Genomic DNA, 15,531 nt, shown 5'->3' on the forward strand with positions numbered 1-15,531 from the left:
CTACTACCCAACTCCGGTGAGGGAGTCAGGCATAGTTCGGGGAGAGAAAGGACACGCGAAGAGCTTCCAGGTCGAGGTTACTAAGACTTTTCCCCACGTGCTTCACGAGAAAGTAGCCTTTAACTGTGGAAAGGCGACCGACGGGAACGGGGAGGGGGAGAGCGGTAGCAGCCGGAGGCACAAGCTCGCGGCAGGTAAGGCGGCCGCCCGCCCCCGGGGAGCGCTGCCTTCTGGGACTTGTAGTGCGCTGGGGCCCCGGGGCCGGCCAGGCTCACTGCGCAGGCTCGGCCGTTGGGCTGGCCCCACCCCGGCGGGCGGAGTAACGGTTTGGAATCCCCCGGAGTGCGCGAGCGCTGGTCTCCTGCACCCGGGGTAGGGAAAGTGTAAACACGCGCGCTCCGGAAGGCGTCCTCCAGTGGGAGGTTGCCCAGGGTATGGTCGAGCTACGAGAGAAGAGAAAGGCTCTCTGCGTATTGTCTAAATTTTGCTTTGTCCTGACCAGCTACGCAGAGCCAACTTGGTATATACCCCCGTTCCCACCAATTAAGTTTCTGATCGTTGAAACACAAAATGCTTGACTAGCACTCGTTTGTGTGTTTTTTGTTTTGTTTTGTTTTGTTTTGTTTTAGAGCAAACGGTTGTGGCGCTGGGAGCCCCCCCCCCCCCCGACCACCTAAGGACTGGGCTTAGGGCCGGGTGGCGGGCGAGTGCCCCGCAGCTGCCGCTTCCCTGGGGGACACCGGCTGTAAAGTGCGACGCGGAGCCGGGGGACGGGACGGACGCGGCGTGAGGTGGAGGGAGCGGCAGGGCTGGCCGGAAGGGAGAGGTTGAAAAGGAAAGGCCTAAAACGAGGAAGAGAGAGTTAGCACAACAGGCAGTACCTAGTTCCAGTTCTTGGTCCCCGGGGGTTGTGGCTGCGGCTGCCTTCATCGTCCTCAACCAAAACAAAGGAAAGTGCCACAGAGTGGTTCCTGGGGACCTTCAGTGCGGTCTCCACCTCGCCGACTTGGCTCATTTGTGTCCACTCCCTTCTCCAGCCCTCTACACTTGATGCTCTCGGATGAGTAGAAAGGAGCACAATTAGTAGAAAACACGAGCTTGGGAGCCTAGGGATTTGGGTTCTATTCCTGTCGTCCCCTGGTGACGACATCGGTACCTTGGGTTGTTCACGCTTTCGGTGCCAGAGTTCCTGGATCAATAGGAGATTACTATATTGCCCTCTGACAGAGATGTTGTCACGGTGCCGAATTCTGGATTAAGTATGTGCAGCGATGCGTTGTATCTGTAGTTAGGCAGTAACAGCTTGGAGTCGTAAAGATCAGCACTATGAGTGCTCTGTGCTGATCTGGGGAGTGTTGTACTGGGGTCTTTAAAAAGACTGCCCCGCTACACCTGAAGCTTTATGAACAAGTTTTTAGGTACAATTACAACCAAGGACCATTGTGAATCAGAATCACCCCTGCTTTTGTTGACATGTAGATTTCTGTATTAGTAAGTGGTTTCCAAGATGCTTTCAATTGCTGGGCTTATTTTTTGTTTTGGAGGTTTGGAGGAAGGAAGCTTAACCATACCTTCCCACTTCTCTAAATACAGTGCTGATACGATGGGTCATTTCTCACCTATTTGAGGTATAGAAGAAGGTAGTTTTCACCTAGGAAGTGCTCTTTTTATGTTTTTTTTCTCTCATATTTAGCCTGTCAGCCATACTTCAGATTAATGCAAATCCAGGTTCATAATGATATTATTGGTGTCTGCTGATACTCATGTTTAAAGAATTAGAGCAAAAAAGCATATTTAAGAATTAGAGCAAAAAAGAGGCTCCAAAGTATATTTTACATAGTTTAGTCTGTAAATCAGAAGTTGTGTCTTCATTCTTATGGTGCGTGAAGTTATGAAAATTTACTGACAGGACACTCTTTTATTAGATTTCCTGTTGATAAAATGTTAGGTAAAGATCTGTCGAATTATTTGACATGTGTTGCTTTCATGCATTGCTTGCAGCATCTGTATTCTATATTCATTACCCCCTTAGCTGTAGCTGCCTCATTTTACCAGGGCAGTAGCAGTGTGACAAATTTATCTCTTCACATAAACTGATAAGTGAAACTGTACTTACACTTTTATTACTGCCCTCTGGTATCCATTGTTGGTGATCTCTGTGCTATAACCAGTCACAATTTCTTTAAAAGCTGACATTCTTTTTTTTTTTTATAAGTTTACTTATTTATTTATTTTGAGAGAGACAGCATGAGTGGGGGAGGAAGAGAGAGAGAATCCCAAGTAGGCTTCGTGCTCCCAGCTGAGAACCCAACCGCAGGGCTTGAACCCACAAAACCGCAAGTTTGTGACCTGAGCCGAAACCAAGAGGCTCAACTGAGCCACCCAGACGCCCCTAAAAGTCGACATTCTTATTAGTATCCCCTCCATGTGCCTTCTATGTAATAATCTATCATTATGTTGATTGTTACTTAATCAACTTTTATATAATGGAGAACATTAAATAAAAATAAAATTAGCATGATTTGAAACAACAAAAAAAGCCGACATTCATATTCATTTTGTAGCATGGTGTTGCCCTAAGGTTTATGAAAACAAAACATCATAGTAATGGGTGATCTAAAGCACTGAGGTGCGGATATTCATCTTACGGACAAACTGTCTGCCAGCCCATCATTTATAAGCTGATGTTTTTAAGATGTTTTAATAGCCTGTCATTTATATAGCACTTAGTTTATGCTAAGAGAAGAGTACAGTGGGTAGCAGAGAGCTTGTTTCCCAGGAGCTTGTCTGAGACTCCTCAATACCAGGTCAGAATGTCTCCTTAATGCTCCTTCAGTAATATCACCCTGTTGTGCCTAACACTGCAAAGGGCAAGAACTGTATTAAATAATGGTCCCTACAACAACTACACTGGCTAGCATTTATAGAAATAATTAAAAACACATATAATTTAAGTGTTTTGAGGGAATGCAGTGCTGCATACAGAGAAAATAATGAGCAGTAGGACCAAGGGTAGTTAGGTAGACTCTGGAGGGATTTAAGCTGAGCCTTGATGAATGAGGAGGATTTGGAGAGTAGGACAGCAATAAGGCATATGAAACAGGTGAGAGCGAGGGCACAGATAGAGAATTATTGTAACTTCTGTAGAGGACAGCAATCAGCTTGACTTGTGTTGTTGGTCCTCGTTTGAGAGTACTGAAAAAGAAAATTAGGTGTGCTTACGCAGAACCTTGAGATGATTCCAGAGTAACAGTTAAGAAAGCACACCTAGGCTGGCTGGCTCAGTTGGTGGAGCGTGTGACTCTTGATCTTGGGGTCATGAGTTCAAGTCCCACCTGTGGTGTGGCGTTTACTTAATTTTTTTTGATAAAAAAAAGGCACATAAACAAAACCTAACATGGTATATCATTCATATAAGCAACATAGTTCAGCAAGATACATTTGAAAACAATGATCAGAACTTAAATTTTTTGGGGGGGCGGAGTGGGCAGGGGAGTGAATCAGTACTATTGCCTGTAAGAGAACAGTTCACTAGGGCACCTGGCTGGCTTGCTCGGTGGAGCATGCAGCTCTTGATCTCAAAGTTGTAGGTTTGAGACCCATACTGGGCATAGAGATTCCTTAAAAACAAAATCTTAAAGAGAGAGAACAGTTGACCAAGTCGCCAGCCAGAGACTCCTATGATGTCCAAATTGCTAGTAAGTATGAATGGACTGTTAGTAAGAGAAGAATTGACCAGGATAGTGTCCACTGTACATCAACAAGTTGGATCAGCAGAAGTAGACGGGAAAGGCAGTAGAATATAGTGATTGGCTGGATGAACTTGAGCGTTAACAGCCGGGGGTTCTAAGTCCAGAGCCGCCATTTCCCAGCTGTGAGACTTCACGCAGATTACCTAATCTTTGTGGCTGATTTCCTTCCTTTGTGGAATGGGGACGATGATGGCACCTATCTTTCGAGTTGTGAGAACTAAATGTTTTGACCTATCTGGAGCACTTAGTACCCCCTGGCACACAATAGGCCGTCACGAAATAGTAGTTCTTATTACCGGGGTAGTTAGCTAGAGTCATTGCTTCTTGAGGTGATAGTAAAGATTAAATGAGACAATACTTAGCATAGCAGTTGACACATTATTAAATGAATATTAAATGTTAGCTACAATTTTATTATTACCTATTAAAATGGTTGGCGATAGGTTTCGAAGATAGAGTTCCTAGGGCAAATTTGCACCTATCAGCATACTGATACACACACAAAGCAAAACTGATGTTTAGCTAAGACTCTGACTTCTCTATATTGGAAGCAGTTTAATTAAATCGGGTTAGTAACCTTAATTCTAGCCCCACACAGTCCCAGCTTCCTCCTCTCCCTACGGGCTCTTGGAACTGAACCCTAATTACCATATTACCCCAGGCAAGCCTTATCAAATATGGCAGCTGGCTTTCCAAACACCATCAAAAACTGAGCAAGAGACAGATTCAGGGAATAAGAAGGAAGTAAAGACTTAACAAGGACTAAATATTGCTGATTGAAGGCATTTCTCCACTGTCATTCTGGAAATATATATACCCATTCAGAGAGGAGTACTTTAATCTAAAGAAGTCCTGTAGCCTCTCTTCTGAGAAGGCGCATTTTGTACTCGGTAACCTTTGAGCTAGATGGACCTACTCCTCCCTCCAGAGCCTCTGCTAAGAGATAATTGCCTTTTGTCCTCTACATTTCTGTTCAACTTACTCTTGAAAGAATGCTTAGGATATTAACACTGCTTGATAGCTGTGCCATGTTTTTAAGCAAGCAGTCTGTGATAACTGTTTCCTACACTTGAGAAAGCTGTCATCTCAGGGTTCCCTGACCCTAAGCCCAGCTGCCACTCCATCCCAGTTAGAAAAGGATTTCAGGTTTCCCTGGTATACATGGTTTGTAAATAGGCCCTGTTACTGTTTAAACAAGAGTCTGTCGCTATCAGAAATGTACTTTACATCATAGCACAGTACATAAACAAGCTCACCTGCATATCACACACGTAAACGTTATAAGTAACTGTATGCAGTTCCCTGTGCTGTTTGTTTTCTCTTCTGTCCCTTTAAAAAAAAAAATGCTGGTTATGACTCACTAAAATGTCTAAAAGTGCACTAATGACTTGGAATTTAAGTTGGAAACCACTGCTTTATAGCTCCCATGGTGTTTTGAAGAATTTATGCTATTCTAGAAACGTCTGAGAGGAAGGATAAATCTTAACCCCAGGAGGACTTAATTCTTGTGTGGCTGTGCAGAGGGGTGAGGAGGAAGAAGATAGATATCCAAGACCAAAGAATGCCAGGAAGCTCAAGAACAAGGCTATTGGGAATTTCTTTCCTGTAACTGGTAATAGCTACCTCCTCAGAACTGGGCCTCCCCGTGAACAAAAACAATTTCATGACAGTAGATTTAACACCCACTTATACCTCAGTTGAGGAAAACGCCGGGCGTAGATTTAGAATTCTTACTCCTACATTAAAACCTATCTACCCATCAAGGTTCTTGCTCGTATGCCACTTTCTTCATCAAGCCTTCTCTGACATTCTTGCCACAGGTAATATATATAGTAGAGAAAGTGAATGAGCTTTGGAATCAGGCAGAATTGGGTCCAAGTCTCAACTCTCCCTGTGTGATACTGGACAACCACTTAAGCTCAATATTGGTGTCACCGAAATGGGGATAATGATCATTTTTCTTGCAGAATTGTTTTGAAGATCAAAGGAGATAACATCTATGAAGGCTCTTTATGTTGCCTTTACTCGCCAGACAACAGGCCTTCTCTAAGTGTTCATTTCCTTCATTCCTCTTGGTAATTACCGTCTCTTCAAAACATCCAGGAACTGTGTTTCTCCTAAGACCTCACTCTGCTTCATACTATAGCAGCAGGCATATTTTATCTACCCTCCAGGGACAGGCTCCTTGAGGATAGGGTCCATCGGTTATCTATATCTGCACATAATACACAGTATTTAGCAGAAGGCACTTACGAAATATTTTTTGACTTACCAAAGAATATCATCAAAGATAGTGTGGCCCTGTCAAAAAAAAAAAAAAAGAACACCAAACATTTAGAAGTTCTGCACACAAATGTGGCAAACAACTAGATAAAAGCTTACAGTATAAAATAATTATGATAGGAGGGCACTGACCAGTAGGATTGTAAAGAATTTGTGACAGCTTATTATGACCGTATTCAGAGTTCATTCAATAAAATGAGCAGAGAACACTAATGCCAGAAGACAACAGCCCAGGTCTTCAAACATGAAGAAACTCAAACAGCACTACATGCCTGAGTTTTTCCTGAGTGACAAACTACGTGTAAGTGTGTGTTTATACGTATCAACATATACAACCACGAAGTCCGGCCAATTAGGAGGGAAATTAAATTTAAAACTAAGAAAGTGAATAATTTTGGTAAATAATTTATTCAACAAGTATTTATTTGGGTCAGACGCTCTTCTAGTTGCTTTGAATGTATCAGTGAACGTGGGGCACCTGGCTGGCTCAGTCAGCGGAGCGTGTGATGCTTGATCTTGAGGTTGGGGATTTGAGCCCCACACTGGATGTCGAGAGGACTTAAAAGTAAACTCTTTAATTAAAAAAAAGGAATCTATCAGTGAACAAAGTAAGTAAGCCTACTTGCCTATGTGAAACCCAATTCCAAGTGAAATAGGAATTAATGATTTGAACATGTATCTTCACCAGTACTGAGCAACTATGGAAATTATGGTTACAGAATAGAATACGAATGTTACAAACCTGAGCAAAATAAACATAACTGAAAAATTGTGAAGAGGTCACAGAAAGCATGTGAATACTAGTTTTCATGAATTGTCTACTTTAACTGTCTAAAATTGAAAAGTAGTTAAAAATATTAAGCCTAACAACTCCAACTTCTGACAGCTTTTGAGAATTTCCTTTCTTAACCTAGAAAAAGCTTTTAGAACACAACACCCTTCACGTTAAAGGAAAAAGTTTTCTACTTCATGTTCTTTTGTTGCATCAAATTCAAGTAAAATTCATTAAAATTAGAATATTTTCATTAAAAATGGCATCTATCATAGAGCAGTCAGGGTCTAACCAGAAACTGCTTCAAGTATTTTCAGTGAGGGAATTTAGCGCAAGGAATTGATTATACAGGTAAAGGAAAATCTAAGAAGCTAAATACGACCAATGAGATAATCCAGTGATTAGTACAAGAGCCAGAAGCCACTGAGGGTAGGCTGAGGGGACAAGGGGAGAAAGCAGCATTACCTGAATCGTAGAGAGCTAGAAAAAACACAGCCGCTGTCAAGAATAGAGCCCTCACTTCCCTCTTTCTTGTGCCCTCTAGTCTCCCAACAGTCTTTCATTAATTGACCCCAGCCAGATGTTAGCCAACATAGGAGCCCGGGATATGCAGCCTGGTAGGGTCAAAACCCCTGTGCTGATAGAGAGGGCAAGGAACAGTCACACAGGCCCTGCATTGAATATAGAGTACCATTTATTTTTATAAAAGCATTGCTACCTATCTCCCCATAGAGATGTATAGATAGCTACATGTGCTGTTTACCTAGTAGCAATAACAGTTATTTATGGATAGACTGATTTTGAGTGATTCTGGCAACTTCATATTTTTCTGCACTGAGAATTTTTTTAGGTTGGATTTTTAAAATTTTTCATCCACATTTTGATGAGCTGAACCATCAATGAACATTGGTTTAAAACTATGGTAAATTTAGGCAGAGTTCTAGAATTATGTGCTTTCCAGTATTCTCACCATGTAATAATATGTCAGTTTCTGCAACTGATAAGCTTTTTTTTTTAATGTTTATTTATTTATTTAGAGTGGGAGAGAGAGTGTGTGCACGAGCAGAGGAGGGGCAGAGAGAGAGAGGAGGAGAGAGAGAATCTCAAGCAGGCTCTGCACTGCCAGCACAGAGCCCCAAGCAGGGCTCGAATCCATGAACCACGAGATCATGAGCTGAGCTGAAACCAAGAGTCAGAGACTTGACTGAGCCACCCAAGCATCTCAACTGATAAGCTTTCAGATTCTACTCAGGTGAGAAGCCTAAATTAAATCTGAGGCCAGTTAAGTATGCATTGTATTTTTGTAACAGCATTTCCCCCATTTCACTGGCAAATATTTTTGTATATCCCAAAGAGTTAACATGGTCACAATGCCATTATCACATTGTCTCTTCAAAAAGTCAGTGTCATTGGGGGAAAATGTGTAGGAGGGCTTTTCAGATTAATAAGACTAAAGAGCTGAACCAACTAAATGCAATGCTTAAAGCTTCATTTGATCCAGTGGAACTAGAATGTATTATGCTAAGCAAAATAAGTCAGAGAAAGACATATCATATGATTTCAATCATATGTGGAATTTAAGAAAAAAAAAACAGATGAACAAGGGGAAGAGAAGGAAAAATAAGACAAAAACAGAGAGGGAAGCAAACCATAAAACTCTTAATACAGAGAACCAACTGAGGGTTGCTAGAGGGGAGATGGGTGGAGCGATTAAATAGGTGATGGGCATTAAGGAAGACACTTGTGATGAGCACTGGGTGTTCTATGTAAGTGATGAATCACTAATTCTACTCCTGAAGCCATTATTACACTGTATGTTAACTAACTGGGATTTAAATTTAAAAAAATATTTTTTAAAAATCTTCATTTGATCCAAAATCAGAGGGGAACAGGTATAAAAGATATTGGGGAAATTTCAATATGACTTGGCTGAAAGATGACATAAGGGAATTATTTTCTTAAGTGTAATAATGATGTTTTGGTTAGGAGATGTATGCTGACAGGGACAGGATACCATGATGTCCACAAGTTACTTTGAAAAGAAGTATGTAGCTAGGTAGGCATGTAGACGTATAGATATGGCAAATGTGGTAATTAATGAATCTAAGTGATATACTGTTGTGTTCTTTCAACTTTTCTGGTGTTTAAAATACTATATAATGAAAAGTTAGAAAAAAAATGAGACAGACTCATTTGCAATAAAAACAAATGTAAGCAATAAAAGCAATTAAAATAATGTCTGGTGTTAGGGACTGAATGTTTGTATTCCCCACCCCAGATTCAAATGTTGAAGCTCTAACCCCCCAGTGTGTTGGTGTTTGGAGGTAAAGCCTTTGGGAGGTAATCAGGATTAGATGAGGTCATGAGAGTGGGGCCCTTACGATGGGATCGGTATCTTTACAAGAAGAATCCCCAGAGAGTGTGTTCCTTCCCTCGTCACACACATACACCAGTGAAAGGCGACGTGAGCCCACAGTGAGAGGGAAGCCAGGAAGAGGGCTCTCACCAGGGCCTGACCATGCTGGCATGCTGATCTCAGACTTCCAGAACAGTGAGGAAATAAATTTCTGTTGTTTAAGCCAGCCAGTCTGCCGTGTTTTGTTACGGCAGCCCCAGCTGACGAGTGTAGATTTAGGTATCAGGACGTGGGTGCTGCTATAACAGATACCTAAACGTGCAGAAGTGGCTTTGGCAGCTTTAGAAGAACTTTGAAGTGCACAGTAGACACATGGACGCTAAGGGCAGTTCTGGTGAGGTCGCAGACAAATGAACGTGTTATTGGAGGAATATGTTTACAGGAGACAAGGCAATCCTTTGTAAAGTGACAGTTTGGCCACACTGTGGTTGGGTGTTTTGTAGAAGGTGGAACTTGCAAGTGATGAGACCGGGTAGTTAGCTCAGGAGATCCCCAAGCAGCTATGAAAGGAGCAGCTCGCTTCTTCCTGACTGCTCCTAGTGACGTGCAAAATGAGAGAGATGGAGTCGTTAGGCAAAAGGGAACCGGAAAAGGAAGATTTGGGAAGCTCTCAGCCTGTCCGTGTTGCGTAAAATGAGAACTGGTTTTGAAGTGATCACTAAAGGTGCGGCTGAACAGCCGTTAGATACAGATCATCGGTACAACAGTTTATGGACTTAGCCATCTCAACGAAGCCTCACGTAGAGATGGGATCGTACCAGCCGAGGCTCTGCTGGCGTGAGCGGAAGGGAAGGGAGAAGACAAGATGGAATGAGGGGTGGCTGTCGGGCTTCTTGGATTTACAGCACGAGACCATGGAGCCATTTGGCCGTGGATGTGTGTGTGGTCCTTCACGAACAGGGAAGAAGGACCGCACAGGGGATTTCAGAGATCATTAAGGCTGCTACTCCACAGGCGAGGCCTCGTTTTCAAAGGGCGGGACCGCTCAGCAGTGCTGCCTGGACAGTGCCGTCACGGAGAGCCACGTGGGCAGGGCTGCTCCGTGGCGGAGGGGGGGGCAGGGGGGGAGGGGGCAGTGATACAGTGACACTGCCACCTCAGTGGACCTGGAGGGCGGGCAGAGCATTGAGCCAAAGTCGATTATTCTCCAGCTTTAAGAGCTAATGGAGTTTGCCTGGCTAAGTTTTGGGCTTGCTTGAGACCCATCACCCCTTCCTTTCCTGTTTCTCCCTCTGGAAATGGGAATGTCTGTCCTCTGCCCGTCCCCCATTGTGTTTTGAAAGCGCGTGACTTGTCTGGTTTCCCGTGTTCACAGCCAGAGGGGAAAATCACCTCAGGATGAATCCTATCTAGAGGCTCACGCCTACCTGATCTAGATGATATTTGGATGCAACTCTGGGCTTTAGGCTTCAGAGCTGACAGAATGAGGCAGGACTTGAGAGTTGTTGGGATGGAATAAATGTATTTTGCATGTGACAGGGATGTGGATTTTGGTGGTCCAGTGGCAGAATGTTATGGACTGAATATCTGTGCCCTCTCCAAAGTCATACTGAACTCCTATCCTCCAGTGCGATGGTGTTTGGAGTGGGGCCTTTGAAGGGTAGTTAGGATTAGATTGAGGTCCTGAGGGTAGGGCCCTGGTGATGGGATTAGTAACCTTATATGAAGAGACAGCAGAGAACTTGCTCTCTTTCTCTCCTGGTACACGCACTCAGGAAAGGCTCTGTGAGCCGGAAAGAGAGCTCTCACCGGAACCCAACCAACCTGCACCCAGTTCTCGGACCTCTAGCGTCCAGAACTGTGAGGAAATGAATTCTGCTGTGTAAGCCATAGTGTTTTATCATGGCAGCCCCAGCTGACGAAGACATCTGGGAATGACCTAACTTTTCCGAGTTACACAGAAAAGCCCTGACGGCACCATAAGGTCCGCTCCACAGAAAAAGTCCTCATGAGTGCATCAGACTTCTCACTGAGATGCTAGAGAGTGATACACTCTTCCCTTGTCAGGAATAAAGACGCCAGGTTGTCAGCGTCTGAGCTTTCTGATTTGATGTGTGGGGAGGGAGACTATCCATCCTTCTTCACCCTACTTTAGTTGTCCCACTTGCTGTGAATATTTGCTTCTCTCTCATGATGAAAGGCAATAAAAATGATGGCTTGGTCTGCCTGCATCGTGGACACCAGAGGAATTTAGGACCCAGAAGAATGAATCCTGTCTGCCCAGTGGCCCATGCGGGACGTTTCTTTGGCCCCTTCTTAATGCCTCAAGGGACAACGGAGCTACTTCCTTGGAATGTGTTAGTACCTAACGAAGTACTACGTACCTAAGTCTTCAGCCACCTCCTAGGTGCTACCCCACACCATCAACATCACCTCCCAATATATACACACATTGTACTGAAATCTCTCAATAGAATTTACTCGGTGTTTTGGCTCAGTTGTTAAGGGCTTGGACTCGGGAATTGTAGCTCTGCCATTTACTTCCTGAGAGGCAACTCTCAAGTTTTCCTTGTCTCAGTCTCTGTATTTTGCAAAATGGGAATAGTTGTTCCCTCCTCTTAGTTTTGTTTTGGAGATTAAATGAGCCGATGAATTTAAATAGATTAGCATCACCTCTTTTTTTTTTTTTTTTAATTTTTTTTTCAACATTTATTTATTTTTGGGACAGAGAGAGACAGAGCATGAACGGCGGAGGGGCAGAGAGAGAGGGAGACACAGAATCGGAAACAGGCTCCAGGCTCTGAGCCATCAGCCCAGAGCCTGACGCGGGGCTCAAACTCACGGGCCGCGAGATCGTGACCTGGCTGAAGTCGGACGCTTAACCGACTGCGCCACCCAGGCGCCCCTAGCATCACCTCTAACACCATGCCTAACAAATAATAGAAAGCTTACCGAGTGTTTGGGCCTCCTGGGTGGCTCAGTTAAGCGTCTGACTCTTGATCTCAGCCCAGGTCTTGATCTCAGGATTGTGAGTTCAAGCCTGCATTGGGCTCTGCACCGGATGTGGAGCCCTACATTCAAAACACAAAAAACAAAAACAAAACAAAACTTGGTGTTAGCCCCCTTCATCTTCATCACTACCTTTGCCAGGTAGATAAAAATCCTAGACTCTAAGCTGTTTAGGAGATGATGTCCACTAGGTGGCACCAACCACAGGTAAATAAAATCTCCCACATAACACTATTTCATAAGTAAGTTCGGAAGTCCCGTGAGGAGACCAATAAAACTGTAGTGGTGATAAGGCGATGTACATATATAGATGTAAATGCAGTTTGCCCCCCAAACTAAGTGTTTGACTCATAATAATGTCCTGAAGCAATTGTCTAAAACCAGTACAAGTCAAATCGTTTTGGTTTGATTCCCTGACCGCAGGAGATTCTGATACTGGGGATCAGCAGAGAAACTTTGAAAAACCCTCCTATTCTGTTTCCAGGTACAGCGGAGTGACGCTTGGTCAGGTTTAGGTAACAACTGGGGCTTTTGTTTTGCAGACCTCTGTTCCTCCAGCTCTTGTTCTTCTGAGGTGACATGATCGGAGGACCCTGCGGAAGGCCAGAGACTTTGCTCTGTGGGAGGGACCTTCTGCAAGGACAGAGAAGGGAAACGACAGAAATGACATGGGGACAGAAACTTGGTTGGAAGTACGGAAGTGTTCAAATGGGGTTTTAGCAGATTTTTCTGTGTGATAGGGAATATCAGTAGTGCTTTTGCAATGAGATCTGCTTTTCTGACATCTGAGAAAATGACCTCAAGGTACAGCAAGAACAAAATGGCCTGGACATTTGAGTTACAACACTTTTTTTACTTTCTTGTCATTCTTTTCTGTTATCCCTAAGCCTTCAAATAAAATGTTTCAGATTTCTTATATTTTGGGGAAAAAAGGGAGAGGTTTGTGTCCATCTTCGGAATTTTTAGACCAGTTGGAACTGAGCTACAGAAGTAGGGTGCTAAGAGTTTGTGAGATGTGAGGGCACTCCATGAGGATCCTCACCTGTACTCAGAGACAGCAGATAAAAGCCGGGAATCCCTACAGTTCCACGGGATGCAAGAGTTTGTCATTTGGGTATCAAAGAGCAGCACAATCCCAGACAACTGGCCATGGTAATACACTAGGCCGGTGGAAAACCTCAGGGCTGCAGGTGGATCCAGAACAGGGAGGAGTTGACAGATGACGCATAAGTGGGCAGAAGTGAAGAGGGTCTGTAAACAAATGTGGAACCAAATTAAATTGGGGAAGAGGGCAAGTTGAAAAGAGCAGTTTGGAAAGGTCGCGCTTCAGCTCTTTGCGTTTGGAAAGATGATAGAGGCCACTGGCGGGCCCCCAACCCGTCCTTCGTTTCTGTCCCAGGGGAAAGGGAATTCCTGGTTCTATACATGCCAGATCTCCTCTTGTCCACACACCATCAGCTATCATTTCTAAGCCCCCTCAGTTCTTTCTTTGCTGGCTCTGTTCTCTACACATACAAAAGATGTTAAAGTCTCTACCTTTTTAAAAAATTTTTTTTAACGTTTATTTTTTGAGACAGAGAGAGACAGAGCATGAATGGGGAGGGTCAGAGAGAGAGGGAGACAGGATCCGAAACAGGCTTCAGGCTCTGAACTGTCAGCACAGAGCCTGACACGGGGCTCGAAGCCACGGACCGCGAGATCACGACCTGAGCCGAAGTCGGACACCCAACTGACTGAGCCACCCAGGCGCCCCATTAAAGTCTCTACCTTTTATTTATTTATTTTTTTTTAATTTTTTTTTTCAACGTTTATTTACCTTTGGGACAGAGAGAGACAGAGCATGAACGGGGGAGGGGCAGAGAGAGAGGGAGACACAGAATCGGAAACAGGCTCCAGGCTCCGAGCCATCAGCCCAGAGCCCGACGCGGGGCTCGAACTCACGGACCGTGAGATCGTGACCTAGCTGAAGTCGGACGCTTAACCGACTGCGCCACCCAGGCGCCCCTAAAGTCTCTACCTTTTAAAACAAAGCAAAAACTCTTGTCATTTTGCACCTCCTAGTTTACTGTCTTGTTTTCTTCCCTTTGCTGCCAGCCTCTAGAAAGAGCAGTCTCCCCGGTTCCACTTACTGTTCCTTCCCTGCACTGTGGCCATTTTGCCAACACCTGACTGCAAATGCTCCCTCTGAGATTACCAGTGAACTTCATGTCAAAATCACCGGGGAGTTTTCAGCCTGATCTAACTAAGCTATCCACAATACTTGCAACTTTGTTTATTTATTGTATAAATAATGAAATAATGTATGTTATATAATTATACATATTATAGCATAAATAAAATAATTTATGTAAGATTGTGTAAATACAACTTCAGTAATTATTGAGCACCTACTATGTGTTTGGCACCATTCTAGGCCCTGTGATGTATAGATAGACGAGGTCCTGTCTCAAGGGGGTACCCAGGTTGTAACATCATAGTTGTCTGTCCCGGGGCCATGTCGAGGGAGATGGTGAGCCCATGACTTTGAGGTGCCAAACTTTGACTAACTCCTCTGCTTGCTTCACAATCTGAATTTCAGACTGCTTGCTCAAATGTTATTTTCATCATATCGACAACTCTCTTATCAACACACTATCATACAATTGGTGAAAATGTGATACTTTGGAAGGAAATAACCACCACTTACGCTTGCCAATCCACATCCCTTCCCCCAGCTAAGCTTTCCTATATCTTCCAGTAGCTTGCTTTGTGTTGGGGCTGGGGACTCACAGTATACATTATACATCTAATTAATAATTAGAATTGTAAATGCTGTAGCATTGCTTGGCCTTTTGTAAGATCAAGTGTTGAATTGTAAATGCTGCGAAGGAAACAGCAGGGCAGTGTGACGTGAAGCGCTGCTATAATCTGAATGTTCATGTCCCCCCCAAAATTCATATGTTGAAACCCTAACCCCCAAGCTGATGGTGTTAGGAGATGGGACCTTTGGGAGGCGACAAGGTCTGAGGGCAGAACCCTCACGAATAGAAATAGTGCTCTTAGTACAAGACCCCACAAAGATCCCTTGCCCCTGTCCACCATGTAAACACACAATGAAAAGCCACTAGAGCACGTTAAGTGCTAACGGCTCTAATTCAACAGACAGGAGTGGAGATACGGAAGGGGCAGGGATCCATCCCCCTGGTCAGGGATCCATCCCCCTGGTCAGAGGAGTTTGCTCTGACAAGTTCAGAAGAAGGACACGTACCCTTTCAAGCTCTTCCCCTTAGGTGTAAGAACGTCACTCTTGATTCTTCCCTTCTTCTACGGTTGTGTCTTGTCTCCTTTTCAGACCCCTCTTTAATTTTGGTCGGCGGCAG

The 15,531-nt window shown here is 44.0% G+C and overlaps 1 long non-coding RNA gene across 1 annotated transcript; it reads left to right on the forward strand.

Moving 5' to 3' along the window:
- The first annotated feature begins 81 nt into the window (after positions 1-81).
- LOC122487741 lies at positions 82-13,088 on the forward strand. Its single transcript, XR_006298457.1, has 2 exons — positions 82-194; positions 12,715-13,088. It is a non-coding gene; the product is annotated as an uncharacterized LOC122487741 (long non-coding RNA).
- Positions 13,089-15,531: the final 2,443 nt, after the last annotated feature.

Source organism: Prionailurus bengalensis, chromosome A2 (genome assembly GCF_016509475.1).
Source record: "Prionailurus bengalensis isolate Pbe53 chromosome A2, Fcat_Pben_1.1_paternal_pri, whole genome shotgun sequence".
Taxonomy (NCBI): domain Eukaryota; kingdom Metazoa; phylum Chordata; class Mammalia; order Carnivora; family Felidae; genus Prionailurus; species Prionailurus bengalensis.